This window comes from Nothobranchius furzeri, chromosome 16 (genome assembly GCF_043380555.1).
Source record: "Nothobranchius furzeri strain GRZ-AD chromosome 16, NfurGRZ-RIMD1, whole genome shotgun sequence".
NCBI classification, from domain to species: Eukaryota; Metazoa; Chordata; class Actinopteri; order Cyprinodontiformes; family Nothobranchiidae; genus Nothobranchius; species Nothobranchius furzeri.
In genome coordinates this window covers 38,872,431-38,888,840 of record NC_091756.1, presented here as the reverse complement: position 1 = coordinate 38,888,840, position 16,410 = coordinate 38,872,431, and the positions used below count along the sequence as shown (strand labels likewise).

The following is a 16,410-nucleotide window of genomic DNA, read 5'->3' as shown; positions in this document are numbered from 1 at the left end:
ACATCCAGGTAGAATGGCCTGAATAGGCGAGCAGCCTCCGGTGGCCATGAGGCGAGCTGCATGTGACCATTGAATCCCTCTGTGACAAATGAAGAATGGATGTATTTTATCCATAACCTCAACAGTTTTTCTACACATAACCAAAACATGTAACTTCAAAATAAAAGCTGTTTTATTTTAATAGTTTTACTCATGTAGGTGAAATGTGTCACTAAAGCCACAAAAAAAAGAGTTTCTACTCAGGTGAATATTGTGTAGTCAAACTGTCTTTTGACCCAAAGGAAATCCTGACTCTAAAGAAAAGATAAAACTCCTGAGTATCATTTCTGCAAATGTGTAAACGTTTGGTGTAAAATGGAAATCCCAGACTTGCAAGCACTGCTATGGTTTTGAATAAAGCTCCTAGACATCTGCTTTAATCCTAGAATAGGCTCAGAACCAAGGAAACTGGACTTTGTTGAATAAGTTTTTCTCAAATATAAGAGAACAGATTAACTTTTTTTTACTTGATTGGGTGCATGATTAATGCATGAAAGGTTTTTCCTGGTCCACGGTCAAGATGCTCAAATGTTAATGGGTTCATCTTCAACATATTCCAGTTGTCAACATTAATGTGAATGGGCTGTTCCCAGACTGCAGACAGGTTCGTCTGTGTGAACAACCAGTCCAGAAGGGAAGGCAGTGTCATGATTTGGGGCAGGTCCAGTCTGACTAGCTGTTAGCTGGTCTGTGCTGTCAGAACCTATCCATGATTCTCCAGACGGGTCATTTTAGATAACCATGTACTGCAAGTTTGATCAAACCCTCATATAAGCCTGGGTTCATGTTAAAACACTCCAACGGTCCTTGTGAGAGGACTTATTAATGGAACATCTTCAGAACTTTATTTGTTTTGTTTTGTTTTGTTTTGTTTTGTTTTTTTTGGGGGGGGGGGGGGGGGGATCCATGAACTGGATTTTTTTAGAGAGTAACATAAATCCTCTAATCTCACTTATATGCAGGAAAATTTTTAGCGATATTCAAAGTAAAATACTTGATTTAAAATAAAATCACAGATTCCTCTGTATTTTGGTTTGATGGCAACATGCACACAAACCACTAAAATACATCCGCCTCCTAATTCCTCACCTTGGACACTGCTTTTACACATAATATTTAAATATGTGTATTATTCATAGCTCAAAGTAAGCTACAGAGAGAGAGGTGTATTATAGTGGATGGAAACACAGAGGTGTCTGTGTGCTGGCCTTGGGTGCTTTCTTTGTGGAATTTAAAATAATCCCAATCTCTGCTGTGTGTTTTGTCATGCTAGCATGTGTGTTAGAGGTAACCGGCTAGAGCTGCAATAGAGCAACTTGATCAAAAGCTGGACAAACGTATTCAATTCTTATTTATTTCCATATCATCGTTTTAAGATTTCAGTTACGCCACAGGGATAATAATTTAGCTAAATTATATAATCTCAGGATTATTTCCATTTTTCATGGATGTCTATAAAGTTTTACTTCATGTGCTAATATAGTTTTTGTTTTTTCTACTAATGCACTAAATACATGCTTACACCAAATGGCCTTCTGTTTGCTCCATTGCCTCATGGGTAACATGGATGAACATACATGTCTGTAAAAGTTATCATCAATCACTCAGTTTTATTCAGGTTTAAGTTGGAATCCAAATCTAAATGTTTTAAAATATACCATTATGTTTTGTAATCATCTAACTGGTAAGGAGTGAATACGTGGTGGGATCTAGGGTGGGGGACATTTTGCTGCCCCCTGTCTGGGGTGAGAGCAAACTCATCCAAATCTTAGATTGTAGTATTGTTTGGAGAAAGTTGAACTTCTCTCTTTGAATTGGTCATTCAGCCTCTTTGAGTGAACCCTTTCCTCGAGACAAAGAGTTTGTGAGTGATGCTGGGATGGACCAACAGTTTAAGTCAGCATCCTCTGTAGTGAGGGCGTTGCTCAGCTCTGTAGTGGTACAGGAGCTGAGCCAAGAGGTTCATCTTGTTCTGACTCCTCTATAGTTACAGGTTGTGAATCATGACTGCCATCCCATGGGAACACCATCCAAGATACACATGTTTGAAACAAGCTTCCTCCATCAGCCTTGGGAATAATGTGAGGAGTCCTATCATTTGACTGGAGCTCAGAGTCGATCTGTTGGATGTAATGAAGTGGTTCAAGCACCTGATTAGGAGGCCTTCTGAGCTGGACTGAGAGGAGATGGGGCAGACCTCAATGAAAAGTTCAGAAATCTACTTGGGGATCCAACAGGAACAGCTGAAAAGAGAGAGACAGGTTTTCCTTCTGGACCATTTTACCTTCACAACACGACCCTGGGTAAAGGACAGTAACCAGACAGCACCTCTTCAAGCCCCAAGTGTGTGTGTGAATGTGTAAAGTACTTTAAGAAGCCGGAGAGACCAGACGTGTTATATTGATGTTGTTTTTTTTAATCAATTAAAATTACTGTTTTTAAGGTGCTTTGGATAGAAACATCTGCCAAATACTCTTTTGTTAAGGGGTTTGCCACTAGGAGACCTCTAGAGGCCTCCAAAGCCCTGGATCGTGGTCCTGACCTGTAGATCCACCCCTGAACTCCCGACCTTCGCCAAAATCGGGAACTGGGGTCTGAGGGTCCTCTAGAGGCCTCCAAAAGCCCCGGATTGTGGTCTTGAACTGTATATGCACGACAAATTATGCAAACACATCCTTCCCATTACATTTGGTTCCCCCTTCTTGAGAGGCGCAGAGGATTGCCCCGAGGGGCCACAACCAGCAGCCGGCAGAGTCCCACCCCCAAGCCGGCTGAGCCCGGAACCCAGCGACCCGGGACCCAGGGGTGACCTGCCCCGCCGGGGATCCAACAGAGCCCAGGGACTCGGATCCCACCAGGCAGCCACCAGGATCTATCGGACAGATGCCAAAAATCTTAAACCCCCTGACACGGGAGCCACAAACACACAGGCTGTGTGTGTGTGTGTGTGTGTGTGTGTGTGTGTGTGTGTGTGTGTGTGTGTGTGTGTGTGTGTGTGTGTGTGTGTGTGTGTGTGTGTGTGTGTGTGTGTGTGTGTTTAACTTTGGTTCTGCTTCCCCATTTAGATAATTGTTGTCACCTGTCTTCCCTCCAGCCCTCACTCCACACACCTGCTTCCTGTTTCCCTAATTGTTCCTCCCAGTCTATTTAAGCCCTGTCTTGTCTTTGTCTTGTGTCGGTCCATTGTTTGTAGTTCTGTCAGTCTTGTTTCTCTGTGTATAAACCAGAGTTTTTTGGATTTCCAGATCTTTATCTGGTTTTTGGATTTTGGCTCACAGCCTTGGATTTATTTTATATTTGGCTCTCCTTTTAAATAAAGGATTTTACTTAACCTTCATCCCTGCCTCGTGTCATCCTGGGTACTGCATATTTGGGTCCTCCAACACCATATCGTGACAGAATGGACCGACCAACCAGGACCCAGCGGACCCGGATATACCCTTTTCATGGTGACCCGGACTCTTGTAAGACCGTTTTATTGGACTTAGTGATGTTTCATGACACGGACATGCCGGACATTGATTTAGTTATTAACACGGTGTACCTCCTAAGGGGAAGAGCCCTGCAATGGGCCAGCCATTATTTTGAACAGAATCCTATTGAGGATATGGTTTTTTGGGATTTTGACGAGGATCTGCTGGACGCTTGCAGCAGCCCACAAGCTCCCTCCTTTTCGAGGAATCATAACCTGTCAGCAAGCACTGTGCTAAGAGCTGCCTTCTCAGCATCTAAGGAGCGCCACACCTCCACATCTCTGCCTGGTCCTGACAGCTCCACCTCCCTGTCCCAGACCATCAGAACCGGTGTCATCTCATTTCCCTCTATGCATGTTGATGCCACCTCAGCTTCTCAGATGGGTCACACCGCCACACCCTCACCTGGTCCTGACAGCGCCACCACTTCCTCTCCGGTGGGCTGTATCTCATCCGCTGTACCTGCTTCCCGCTCCTCCCAAGAGCCGCGCCCGCGGTTGACGTCGCCGCCATTGCCAACATTCTTCTACTGTCAGAGTTGTGCCACCTATTCTAGAGGCCCCTGCTCTGCAACCCAAATCAGGACTCATGAATCCATCAGAAGCCAGAGCTGTGCTGCCTACCCAAGAGGTCCCTGCTCTGCGACCCGCATCTTAACTCCAGCTACCATCTCTGTATCCTGCTCCAGCGGTGGTCCCGGAGGTCGCGCCGCATCCTGCTTCAGCGGTGGTCCTGGAATACACATCATATCCTTTTTTGGCAGTGGTCCAAGAGGACGCATCGCATCTTGCCTCAGCGGTGGTCCAAGAGGACGCATCGCATTTCGCCTCAGCGGTGGTCCAAGACGATGCATCGCATCCTGCCTCGGTGGTGGAGGACGCAGAGGCTCCGGTCCAGCCCGTCCACGAGGCTCCGGTCCAGCCCGTCCACGAGGCTCCGGTCAAGCCCGTCCACGAGGCTCCAGTCCAAGGGTCGGCGCCTCCTGTCTCGAAGTCGACGCCTCCTGTCTCGAAGTCGGCGCCTCCAGTCCAAGGGTCTGTGCCTCCTGTCTCAAAGTCAGGGCCTCCAGTCCAAGGGTCGGCGCCTCCACTCCAAGGGTCGGCGCCTCCAGTCCAAGGGTCGGCGCCTCCAGTCCAAAGGTCGGCGCCTCCAGTCCAAGGGTCGGCGCCTCCAGTCCAAGGGTCGGCGCCTCCAGTCCAAGGGTCGGCGCCTCCAGTCCAAGGGTCGGCGCCTCCAGTCCAAGGGTCGGCGCCTCCAGTCCAAGGGTCGGCGCCTCTTGTCTCAGGGTCGGCGCCTCTTGTCTCAAAGTCGGCGCCTCTTGTCTCAAAGTCGGCGCCTCTTGTCTCAAAGTCGGCGCCTCTTGTCCAGGGGTTGGCGCCTCCTGTCCAAGGGTCGACGCCTCCTGTCTCAAAGTCGGCGCCTCCTGTCTCTAAGTCGGCGCCTCCAGTCTAAGGGTCGACGCCTCCTGTCTCCTGCTCTAAAGTGGATGTTTCCAGCTCCGGCTCTGAAGTCTCCCCGTCTCCCAAGTCTCAAGTCTCCCCACAAGTGTTCCAGTCACAGCCCCCGTCTCCTGAGACCCTTCCTCGTCCTCCTCCTCCAATACCCCCTATCCCAAGGGTTTCCTGGTCCCGCCTCCTGGTTCCCCGTCACCGGCCTCCTAGGGTTGTCTGGTCCCGCCTCCTGGTCCCCCGTCGCCGGCCCCCTAGACTTCTCTGGTCCCGCCTCCTGGTTCCCCGTCGCCGGCCCCCTAGACTTCTCTGGTCCAGCCTCCTGGTTCCCTGTCGCCGGCCTCCCGGGGTCTCCTGTTCCCCCCTCGCCCGCCCTTTTTTGCTTGTGTTTTGTTGGTTCCCTCCTCTCCCTCCCTCTGGTTTTTTCGTATCCTGTGTCTTGTCTTGTGCTTGTTGTTGTTTGTTCTTGTTTAGGCGTCTGGTATCCGCCCCTTGGGGTGGGGGGGTACTGTCATGGTATGCGTCTGCCCCTTCCTTCATGTGCCTCCTGGTGTCCTCCATCCCTCTCTAGATTCCCTTTTGTGTCTCATAGCGCCCTCATGTGTCCTTTGTCTGCGTCTCATTTATGTGTTTTCTGTTTGTAGGCATTCGATCATCCCCATCCCCTCCAGTTGTAGCTCCAGCCTCTTTGTCCCCAGCTCTGTGTGTGTGTGTGTGTGTGTGTGTGTGTGTGTGTGTGTGTGTGTGTGTGTGTGTGTGTGTGTGTGTGTGTGTGTGTGTGTGTGTGTGTGTGTGTGTGTGTGTGTGTGTGTGTGTGTGTGTGTGTGTGTGTGTGTGTGTGTGTGTGTGTGTGTGTGTGTGTGTGTGTGTGTGTTGTGGTGTGGTGTGGTGTGGTGTGGTGTGTGTGTCCATTCCCCAATTCAGTGTGTGTGAGTGTATTTGGGTGTGATTGTGTGTGTGTGTGAGTCCTTCCCTCAGTCTTTTAGTTCAGTTTTGTTTATTTGCCCTCCTTTGGATCTGCTTCCCCATTTAGATAATTGTTGTCACCTGTCTTCCCTCCAGCCCTCACTCCACACACCTGCTTCCTGTTTCCCTAATTGTTCCTCCCAGTCTATTTAAGCCCTGTCTTGTCTTTGTCTTGTGTTGGTCCATTGTTTGTAGTTCTGTCAGTCTTGTTTTTCTGTGTATAAACCAGAGTTTTTTGGATTTCCAGATCTTTATCTGGTTTTTGGATTTTGGCTCACAGCCTTGGATCTATTTTATTTTTGGCTCTCCTTTTAAATAAAGGATTTTACTTAACCTTCATCCCTGCCTCGTGTCATCCTGGGTACTGCATATCTGGGTCCTCCAACACCATATCGTGACACGTGGAGCTGACGGAGAAGTATAAATTAGGCTTAATTCACAAACGCGTCTATCTGTGAACCTAATTTAAATAGGATTATTTCTAACCCGTACATAGTAGATGTCACCATTACATTTTATCAGTAGAAATTAAATGTTATTAGTATTTCCAGTAGCTTACTAATGAACATGTTAATAAAATACATAAAATGTTACTGATCATAGTTTAATTATGGATATATTTTGTTGATAGCATGTTGTTTTGCGCACTATTAGATTGTTTTCTAATCATGTTCTGTTGTTAAAGTAAAGAGAGAAAAAATGTTTCCCAAGCAGTTTTTAAATTTTCCCAATTAATCGAGTCAAGACCCCATCAGATTCATCGATGATCCTAATTGTTTGCTACAGTCATAAAGCTTATAGCACATGGTTTGCAGTGAAGATGAAGTGGCAGTGCACATTGGCCTATGCCACATGGCCACTATCTCATGCCACGTGGCAGGCCCCTTTCTAAATTTCTTCAGAATTGTTCTAGTTACTATTACCTGTACTGTTGAGCAAATTCTAAGATCATTGTATAGCTAATGAATCAACATGAAATGCCCCACCCACCCACCTTTTGTCTGTTCCTTTCTCTTTCACCTCTGTCTCTGTGTCTGGTCGGAATTAAAAAGCATTCAAAAACAATAACAATAAAGTTTTAAGTTTCAGGCGTGACATTAAAAGCAGACGCTTTGATGCTCCACCTGAGAGTAAATCTGTAAGGCTTGTCACCAGCATTCAGACATCAATTCTGTTTGCTTCACAGCCAGACAGGACATGGAAAAAAATAAAAATAAAAATCAACATGAAATGTGCTTAGACACTACACAGTAACAATATGATGTGCAATATGCAATTTGTGACGACAGGGAAGAAACTCCTAAAGCTACAAATAACAAAATCTGCCCAGCTATAAACAGCAGTGAAGGTGGAAGTTTCATAGTGTTAAAGTCAAGTTTACCTTAGTTACTTAAACTGACACCAGGAGGATAAAAATCCTTTAGAAACATCTTATTTTGTTATCTTAAATAACAGCTGAATGGATTAGTGTGTCACTTAGAGGAGGACAATGCTTTGTGCCGTGAATATTTTGTTATTTTTTAATTTGTAAACACAAAACTCAATGCCATTGGCAATGGATGGGGAATGTGGTGGTCAAAGATTCACTCTATCATCTTTTTTAATCTTCTGGCATTGAAGTATATGCTTATGTGCCTGTATGTATGTCTCACATAGGGTTCCTTTTGTTTCTGGTGTCTGAAAGTGTTTCAGCTTTGTTTGATCTCTGTAAGAGCTCAGCCTGTTGAAATGTGGACTGATATCATTTTTTTTTTTTTTTTTTTTTTGCTTTGTCTTCCATTCCAAGACAGTCTTTTGGAGTGAAGGTTGAAAATGAAATGTGCTCCCTGTAGCCGTAGTCCTGTTGGCACTGGCTGACAGCTCTAATCAGTCGTTGCTGTGTCTTGTCAGTGTGAGTCTGATTAGCCCAACTGGTAATGACTTACGGAGTCCACACACACACACACACACACACACACACACACACACACACAGACTTACACACAAAAGCATACACACACACCTACAAACTCACACACAAAGACAGACGCACACACACACATACCACGCGCGCACACACACACACACACACACACACACACACCACACACTTTTTCAAAAGGCTAGTCTTCTTTCTTCAAACCACACATTTAATTCGACCTGCAACGTGACTTTCTTCCCTGTGGACAAACATTCTATTCAGACATGTAAATAATAGCAGCCTTAACATGCTAGCAGGGGTAAAGTTGTTAACGCTGAAGAGGCAAACTGTCTGAATTATGATTGATTTAAAGACCAAGTTCACAGAGAACCTGTTTTTTATTTTAATGTGATCTGTCACTCTGTTTTTCATGCAGGCTGAATGTCTAAATAGTCTTCTACCCCTGTTTCCTGCATTAGCCGCCGATGGAAAACAGAAGGTGAAACGCTCGGGTCAGACAAAGCCTGACAGATCTATGTCACACTGTCACTTAACAGTCGCTTGCTCAGCTCAAGCTTGCTACGCCACTGTGCTTTTGGCTTATGTTATTTATGGAGATAAACATCAACGTTGCAGAGCAAATGGAGTCAGTGGTAGAGTTGTGTTGCTGTTAGCCAATCAGAGGAGAGATGTCCAAATATCAGGAAATAATACTGACGTGTTCTTACACATTCTCTTACAGCTGACTCCTTCGTCCTCACACAGGCGCACCACCGCTTCTTTTCAGACTACTGCACATCTTTTGAAATAACAAGATTTCAGTCTCTTTAAATCCAAAGTCAAATCTATTTTGCTCAGGTTTCTTGTGCAGCTAACAGAATGTGTTGGCATCACTGGATAGTTGTGGCGTATGCTGTTTATTAGTGACGTTATCACACACGAGGGCTGGTTAACATGATTTTAACAAACCAGAATCTGATGAGCATCTTGTTAGCAGCATAACTGCTTTAAAAGCATCAAAGGGTGTTAAAACATGAGGGGCTATGCATCTATTTCCAGCTGGATATTGCTGTAGGCCTATACAATGAAGCTCTGGGTGACTCACATCCTCTGTCAAAAGTGAGGTATAATTTTTCTTCCAGATGAATCCTGGGAATGTACAAGATTATGTTAACGCCTTTCAAAGACTTAGACACATGCCATGAAGTCTCTGTTGTAATATGTGGCTCCATGCCACCATGACCAGTCCTTTACAGATTAATTAAACTCTTCTGTTATTCATAAGTGATTAAAATCTATTTATTTTACCAAATTTAATAAATATGAACACTGGAGGGATAAAACTGAGCATTGTTAATGGTACCTTAAGGTTAGGAGTTCCTCACACTGCAGCTTTCGTCAGCTTCAGTTGGTTTGTTTAATTGGTAATGATTAACACCTGCCTGCACTAATAATCTGCATCTCCTTCTTTAATTTGGCCCCATAAATCTTTTAAGTTGAGATCTCCAGGACTGCCAGTCTTTCATGCTTCACCAGGCAGACAGCTGCCGTGTTTCCTTCAGCTCCGAGAGGAGCATTGAGTCAGAAAAGCTGCTAATTACCAAGTTCATGAGGCGGATAAAGCCCTGCACAGATTTTAAATATCATAAGTGTGTGCTATTTGCCAGCTGCCATTCAGGAGGTCTGATTGGACTCTTATCTGAGTTCAGGCAGGTGGCAGCAGTTTGTTTTGAGTGTGTTTCATACAGCATAGTGTGTAAAAAAACAGAAGGTCACTAATGGAAATGCAGCAAAGAGGCAGAAGATCCAGAACTCAGGACTTAACGGACAACTAGCCAATCTACAATATTTAAACCTAACTGAAGGCAGCGTGGCAATAAAAATAAAAAAAACAAAACACAAGAAATGAACCTATTAAAACCAAACCAGACATTGTCTGTTTTTCATTTATTTATGAAAAATTAGTAGAATAAAGAAGAAGAAAATATCCTTTTTATAGCACCTCTCAAGATAAAAATCACGAGGCACTTCACAAAAACAAAAATTTTAAAAATATCAAAAAGAATTTAGAAAATGGTTAAATAAACTAAATAAACTAAACACAAAGTTGGAGAAAATAAAGCATTAAGATGCACTTTAATGCCTAAAATAAATCAGTAACAAATGCATGCAGTTACTGGTTATTCATCATTTTAATAACCATCATTAAAGTGCTTAAGTCGTTTAAGGTGAAAAGTATTTTGTTTCTGTTTTTTTCTTGGTCACGGCCAACTTTATGGTAACTCCAAGTCAAATTATGTCTAAAAATGTTTCAGTAATTGTGAAAAACCAACAAATATGCAGAGAAGTGTCTGTCAGTCTGCCTGGCATAAATGAGCATTAACAAGGAAGCAAGCAAATGCTTAAAGGGGCCAGATCATGCTATTTTAAACCTTTGCTATGATAAAATCTTACTGTTGGCTCTGTTGAGATGTCAGTTATTTTTGTCAGCCAGAATTTATACCAGGAAATTAAACAGTTTGTTTCAGTGAAGCTCTGACCTGCCCACTCCGACAGAACGTCTTAGGTAAGCCTGCTGTTGTGTTAGCCTTGGTAGCCCAGTGGTTAGAATGGCTGCCTTTCTTGTTAAGCCATGTGCTGATGCCGGTTTGACTCTCAGTGTCGCCCGTAAGTAACAAAACTCCTTCATGGGGAGGAGCAGGGCCTGATCATGCGCATAGCTTCCATCAAGGCTTTGCAGGCTTTTCAAAATAAAACTCTAAATTTGCAAAATTTCTAATGCATGAATGCGTCCAAGAACTGGTTTGGGGGTATTTTTCATGAAGAAATGACAATATCACGTGGTAAAAAGCTCCAAAAAGTGGGTTTCCCATAATGTGGCCCTTTAATGGTAAAACTGATTTTGAGACCTTTTAGCTGAATCTGGCACTAAAAAAATAAAATGTTGTGTGTGTATGTGGCATCTATAACTGATATGTCTTTGTTTACTTCTGCTTAAAAACAGAGTTTACATTGCTAGTGGTTTTTTATTCTTGCACATGTTCCAGACCTCTCCAAATAAAATAATAATGATCCTGCCTTTTGTTTGTGTCATGTCAAAAAGGTAAAATCTTCACTTGCACTCAGTGTTGTTCAGATGAGGAATGGCTTTCCATAAAATGTTTGGAGCAAAGCAAAACTATTAAATGGATTCTCCTAAATGACAGTAAAAACGGATTCCTGCTGAAATGTGGACAGCATTTGAGTTTTTTCTGCATGTTTATCATCAATGTCAGTTTCATAAGCAGCTGATGTGAAAGCAAAAGTTTTCCTGCTCAAACGTTAAGCGTAAGCTAACAAACTTATTCCATAAAACACAATAAATTAAATCAAACTGTAAAGCTCAATTTGAATGGATTAAAAGTTTCTACATTTTACATACTTTTTATATGAAAAATACCTCAAATGAGATGAAGTATGATGTAGCATCCTGTGAAGAGCCTAAATAAAATGCCACTGTGGTGCTTTTGTATGTGAAACAGTTTCAGATCCTGTGCTTTGTGATGTTCCTTAGGCCAGAGGACACCGGTCCTGATTTTCACCTTGGATAGAATTTATAAACGTTTTAGCCCCCCCATAGTGAAAGTGGGCCCAAATTGCTTGGGCTGAAAGTAGGACAGATTACGACAAGGAGCCTGATCGGGGCTGGATGGTGCCCTGCAGGTAGAAACGCCGTTGCTTCAGCCAGCTGCTGCTGTTTTAAATAGACACCGACAGCCAGCGGGAGAATCTTTCTGTTGGTTGCTCGTTGTGGCCTAAATGCACTTTGTCACAATAAAGATGATTTATTTAAAGACCACACACAGCACAGCAGGGGCAGTGCTTTGAGCCATCATGGAAATTAGACCTTCACTTCCAATCCTTTTTTTTTCCATTCCAGTGGAATGAGCTTATAGCAAAGCTGTCAATAGTGGTTTTAATGGATGCTAATTCATCCTCCAGAGCTCATCATAAATGCCTAGCACCGTGCCTGTTGTGTAAGCAATGAATGGCATGATCATTACTGCAAATGCGCAGTGCACCAACCACTTGTGTTTTATGACTCAGAAAAGCTGCTGTTATAGAGGAAAGCATGCCATTTGGTCTTTATGATTTGACAATGTGATCTGCAGGCTTAACGACAAACCGCTGCCATGAGAAGAGACGCCATTTTTACTTTAAAACCCAAAATATCTGTGTTAAATCCTGCCTTTTGCAGGGTTGTCACTGCCTTCTTCCTAGCAAATAGGTTTCAGTTCATGTGCCATAGGGAAACGTGGGAATATTTTACTTTATATACATTTTCTACCAGTAATCATCTCATGGAAATGAAGCTAGTCATCTCCTCAACATGATCTTTTAAGCTGCTGCAAAGAAAGATCATTTATTTTTATATCTCTGGGTGGTTAGAGCTGAAAATCTGCTTGTTGCATTAAATGAAAATAAAGAGAAGTTCTAACACAGTCGTCGGCGTCACCAAGCACTGAAGGCATGCTGATGAGTCTCATCGAGGGACGTAGGTGTCAGGAATGAGAGCATGTTGCTTCAGAGTGAAAACGGAGACTAAATAAGACAGATAATCTCAGGAAATATCTACATCATGAAAGAAAATGCAAAAGCAGTGTTTCCTCAGATGCTTTCACTGCTGCTCAAGTCTGTAATCTAAGCTTTTTTTTTATTTACCTGTATTATCTAATCTCGGAAATAATAGACATTAAGCATCTCCTCTTTTTTTTATCTGAAGATTCAGGTTTTTTTATTCTAGCTCATCATCTCTTATCACTTCTCAGTACAGGAAGGCTGTCTGAAGTGACCAACAATCTTACCGCTTAGAAAAGAGTGAGTAAAGATTATGATTCAGGAAATGGCTCATTTAAAAATAAGGATTTTTATTCATGGAAACAAGAAAGAAGACAACAGTCAAAACTAGGGGTGTAAGAAAATATCGATATGGCGATATATTGTAATATTTTTTCCTGCGATATTATGTCAATATTCAAAAGCTGTGTATCTAATTTTTGGAAGAATTCATATGCAAACATTGGTGTATTTTCTTTTCTTAAACATGTTAAATATCAGTTTGGACTGTTTATTGAAAATACCTACAATAAATTCAGTCCAAAAAATTACTAATAACGTCTGACTGAATGCATCGCAACATATCGTGACACGTATCGTATTGCCAGAATTTCACCAATACACATCCCTAGTCAAAACTCAGCAGCTTGACACTGTCAACTCTCCAAATGCATGCACAAAAGGTTGAAATCACTTAAATTATTTTAGGTTTGAGGAAAGTGGGTTTACTTTAGTCAAACACACAAAAAACAATGTATCTCCATGTGCCTGAAATTCTCAAAGATTTTGTTCAAGCTGCAGAGGCTACCAAAGCCTTATTGGGTATAATATTAAAATCTTCTCTGCAGAAAAATCTTCAGTCTAGTAAAGTTCAGGCTGCAAGATAGTACAGCTGTTTGCACTGGTTCCTTGCGTGAACATGTTCTCCCAAAGCATACAAGAGTTTTCTGCATGTGCTCCTGTTTCCTCCCACGGATCAAAAACATGCATGTCAGGTAAAATTGTAAGTTGCTTTGGAGAAAAGCATCTGCTATAAACATTGAATTTATCCGCCATCAAAACTAAAGGATAAAATTTTTACCTGCATTTAAGAAAAAAACTTACCAGTTAAAATGAAGCAGAGACTTGGACGGTCTGTTGCAATCAATTCCACAGTTTGCCATCGTTGTCCAATAATCTCATGATTATTATCCAAACATGAACACACACAGGACACAAGTTCAGAGAATTAAAATGGCCAAACTCTTTTAATGCGAGTCCCAGGCTGCGGCTTCCCCCAGAGTTAACCGCTAGGCACTAGCTTTGATGCTAGTGTCAATTAAATCTAAATAGATCTGTTGTCGCTTGGCTTCCCAGGGCTGGAGGCTAGGAGCGGGAGCTGGCCGTCTGGTTGGGGTCTGGGGTGGTGGGTCGCTTTGCTTGGCGTTGGGCGGGGCTGCCTTCTCATAATCACCCCAGCAGAAAGGGGCGAACTCTGGAAACCAGTGATGGTTGTACCCATTGTGCAGCAGTACCGGGACCAGAGTGAATAGGGTGTGTATGGGGAGCGTGAGTGGGTGTCTAGCATTCATTTCTGTAAGTCTTAGGTTGTATGTGTATGTGTGAGTATGAGGAAGGGAGTATGTGAGTGTGTCTGGGTATGACTGTATGTGTCAGGTGGGGTCTTGGACTCATCCCCTCTCCTGGGACTTCTTGTGCTGTTACACATCCTGCCTGCCCTCCCCCTGACACATTTGGTGCGGAGTGTAGTGTCTTGGTCTGCCTGCATGTTCGCGGCTCCCGTGTCAGGGGGCTTAAGATTTCTGGCGTCTGTCTGATTGATCCTGGTGGCTGCCTGGTGGGATCTGGGTCCCTGGGCTCTGTTGGGTCCCTGGTGGGGCTGGTCGCCCTTGGGTCCCTGGTCGGTGGGCTCTGGGCTCAGCCGGCTTGGGGGTGGGAGGCTGCGGGCGGGCCTGTGGGCTTGCTGCTGTTATCTGCCATCTCTATTGGCTAAGAGGTACAATATGATGTTAGCTGGCACATTACAATGCCACAATGTTGTTGTGAGGCTGTGTGTGCGTATTTGTTAGTGGCTCCACCCTCTCGGTATGCCAGGCAACAGGATTTGTTGCATTTTTCAAACAGGAAGTAGGAGTGGAGTAAGACTCTTGTAGGGGATGACTTGCTCTTTAAGCTTCTGCTGACAGAAACTGAGCTAAGTCTGAGCTACTGCTAAAGGCCTTGTCCTTGTCCTTCATTGTTTGTCTGCAACCCCGCAACCATGGGCCTAAATTTGATGGACCTGTGCACCTCTTAGGGAAAGTTAGAAAAAACTAACTTTATTCACCATAATTCAACTCAAAGCTTAAACCCTTTCTTGCTCTTTGAGCCTACAGTGATAACTTCTGGCTAATACTGAAGCAATTAGGTACAATAATTAGATGTCATGAAGTTGTGACATGATGACTTTCTGGTAAAAAGAAAAACTGAACTCTGAAACTCTGACGTCATTTAAATGCACAAGAAGGAAAGCTTTTAAGTCAGCCTGTTGTCGCCAGATGGTTTGATCAGTGCCAAATCCAGTTAATTAAACCTCTCATCCTGTATGCGTAGAGGATTACTGAGATCAATTTCAGATTTACATGGGAGAGAAAATCAATGCTCACAAAAATGATCCTGACTGGCAGATTAAAGACATCGGCCACGTGGATGTGAAATATTCTCTTCTGCATGAGATTGTCTCTCACCCTAGCTCATTTCCATCAGCTCTGTCACTCAGTCAGTCAGTGTAACACAATTTGATTTAGTTCAGTGGAATTAGTGATACTTGAAAGGTCACGGTGAAGAATTTAAATGAAAACGGGGTTGGACTTAATCAAATCAGAGAGCATTTAATATTTGTGTTTGTGCTTGTGTACGTGTGTGTTGTCTGCATGGATTCAAGCTGCACAACCAATCAGGGATCAAATAACAATCAAGGCTAATGGCTTACATTCTGATCCTAATTTGCATAACCATCGTTATGGTAAAAAAATAAGTTAGATTTGTCCAAAATAGGTTTTTGTTTTCTTTTTGTGAGATGACAAAATAGTCAAAACCGTATTAAAAACGGACATTTATGATGCATTTGTGCAGCTATAATGATGTTTTGAATAAAAAGTGTTTCTTAGAATAAACTTAAATGTCATTGTTCTTTATTATAACATTATTTTCAATATTTATAAATCAGTTCTCAAATGTAAAGGAATTTCATCCATTTTTACCTTTGTCTCGTCTTTATTACCATTTCATCACACATAAACTTTCCTAAAAATTTCTAATTAATAGTGGTAATGTTGGTTGTGTTTACATGTTTCCTTTTCATTTCCATGTAAGACATATGATTACTCTCAGATTTAAAGCTGATACTTTTTTTATTTTAATAATTTAAAGTGACGGTCCTTTGTGGCTTTAAACACCTATAAAAGGTGTGGTTGCCATTCGTTTCTTTTTTGATACTTTTTGTGATTGTTTTTTTTTCTTTGTAATTCAACTTTTGTGAGTCGTTTTGGTGTTTTGAAGCCTGTTTTGTGTTTTTAGAGTCTGATCCAGCATGGCGGGTTGTTTTTGTTTTATGTTATTTGATCAGTTAAAATTTGTAAAGATTTATTTTTAAAAACTTTGTTTAAAAAAACAAGAAAACAAAAAAACCACCAATAAAACAAGACACGCCACCCACCTCTGCTGCTTTATCTCTGTGACTATTGGACAACTGCAGTAAAAAATGAATCCTTTTTGAATTCCTCTTAACCTTTTCTCCTGCAACAAATGGAAACACCACCTCATCATCAGTCATGCTGGTCATTTGAGTCTTGTTTAAACCTGAACCGATTGATTTGTTTTCTCACACTTTTCTCCTTCCCTCTGTTTCTGCTCAACTTTAACCTTTTTCTTAAATAACCATGAAAAACTATTAAGACGTTCATGTTTGTATCATTTGATTCTGAAATCATAAAGTGAAAGAGGATTG

The 16,410-nt window shown here is 42.6% G+C and overlaps 1 protein-coding gene across 5 annotated transcripts in view; it reads left to right on the top strand.

The window, feature by feature from the left end:
* Positions 1 to 16,410, top strand: part of LOC107387855 (zinc finger protein 385C) — a 79,696-nt gene that overhangs the window by 43,083 nt on the left and 20,203 nt on the right. The gene's annotated exons all lie outside the window — the stretch shown is intronic.